Here is a 2,242-nt window from a genome sequence, read left to right on the forward strand (position 1 = left end):
TTGTGCCTTTATTGCCCCCTCATTTTAGGTAGCCAATATCTAAGATGCCCATCCCTATCTACCCTGTATGCAGAGGGGATAGCCTTCATACTTGATGTGAAGACCACTTCCCTCTCTGTTGGTATTTTGAGCTACTACATCCACGAGTATAGGTCAAATTCATCAAATTGTAGCAATTTACCCTCGATTCCTTCATCATTTTGGTTTTTTTTCATCTTCCCCTAGTCAAGTTTTTAATTTTAAACCATGCAATATTCCCATGTTCTATTCAAACAACTACCTCCTGGTCCATGTACAGATTCCCCATCAGCACAATAAGGTGTTCCAGAATACTCATACTTCTCAACGTTGTACATAACTTGTCATGATCCACACAATCGAAAACCTTTGTGTAGTCAATAAAGCACAGGTAAACATTTTTCTGATATTTTCTGCTTTCAGCCAAGATCCATCAGACATCAGCTCTGATATCTCTCATTCCAAATCCTCTTCTGAATTTGGCTTAAACATCTGGAAGTTCTCTCGTGTATGCTTGCAGTCATTTATGTATTACTTTTAGTAAAAATTTACTTGCATGAGATGTCAAACTGTTAGATGATATCCGCATTCCATTGGGTCACCTGTCTTTGGAATGGGCAAAAATACAGATCTCTTCCAATCAGTCAGCCAGAAAATTGTCTTCCAAATTTCTTGGCAGAGATGAGTGAGTGCTCCTGTTCTGCCTCACTTCCTTGAAAGATTTCAATTTTTATTCCATCAATTCTTGGTGCCTTGTTCTTTGCCAATTCTTTCAATGTACCTTGGACTAATTCCTTCAGTGTCATTGGCGTTTGTTCATATGCTACCTCTTGAAATGGTTGAACATCAGCCATTTCCTTTTGTTAAATTAAAATTAAGAAAGGTGTGTGACAGGATTGTATTCTTTCACCCTACTTGTTCAAATTGTATGTTGAGCAAATAATCTGAGAAGCTGGGTTATATGAAGAAAAACATGGCATCAGGATTGGAGGAAGACTCATTAACAACCTGAGGTATGTAGATGATACAACTTTGCTTGCTGAAAGTGAAGAGGACTTAAAATATTTATTGATGAATATCAAACACCACAGCCTTTGGTATGGATTACATCTCAATGTAAAGAAAGCAAAAATCGTCACCACTGGACAAATAAACAACATTCTTATCATTGTAGAAAAGATTGAAGTTGTCAATGACTTCATTCTTTTTGGATCAACTATCAACACTCTCAGAAGCAGCAGTTAAGAAATCAAACGACGTATTGCATTAGGCAAATCCATTGCACAAAAACTCTTTAAAGTGTTGAAAAGCAAAGTGTGAGGACTAAAGTGTGCCTGACCCAAGCCGTGGTATTTTCCATAACCTCATATGCATACATAAACTGGACAGTGAATAAGGAAGACTGTAGAAGAATTGATGCTTTTGAGTTATGGTGTTGGAGGAGAATATTGAAAGTGCCATGGGCTGCAAAAAGAACCAACAAATCTGTGTTGGAAGAAGTGCAGCGAGAGTGCTGCTTGGAGGCCAGGATGGCCAAACTGTCTCTCATACTTCAGATATATTGTCAGGATGGATCATTCGCTGGAAAAGGATATCATGTTTGGTAAGGTGGAGGGTCAGAGAAAAAGATTAAGTTCCCTAGCAAGATGGATGGACAAAGTGGCAGCATCAACGGGCTCAAGAATGGCAACAATTATGAGGTTGGCCCAGGACTAGACAGTGTTTTATTCTGTTGTGCATAGATAGGGTCACAATGTTACCTAACAACCATAACAAGTCGAGTTCTGATTATCAAGCCATCAGGGCTAGATCAAATGTACGCTATCTGCAAGTTTGGTGTTCTTATGAGTCTCCCCTCACTTCATATCAAGTGGATGCTTCACTCTTAGCTCTAGCCCTCCATGTCCTTTTCCATGGGATCAGGTGTTTCCAGGTCTCACCAGACTTTGGATCAACCAATCCTTCTTCTCTCTCTCATCTCCAGGTTAACGGGAGTTTATGGAACATTGTTGAACTCAGCCCATTTCTTCATTGCTGCCTTTCCCCATTTTCCCACTCTCCAGTAGACCAATGTGGTTGCCAACAAACTTAAATACCTGCTCTTTTTTCTCATTGAGTCTTTGAGAGAGGTTTTTTTTTTCCTGAAGGGACTTGATTGCTTGCCTTGATGGATTCCCAGTGAACAACTTGCTTATTCTTATAGTAGCCAATCATACTGCCTTTT

This window comes from Chrysochloris asiatica, unplaced genomic scaffold, assembly GCF_000296735.1.
Source record: "Chrysochloris asiatica unplaced genomic scaffold, ChrAsi1.0 scaffold00189, whole genome shotgun sequence".
In the NCBI taxonomy this organism is placed as follows: Eukaryota; Metazoa; Chordata; class Mammalia; order Afrosoricida; family Chrysochloridae; genus Chrysochloris; species Chrysochloris asiatica.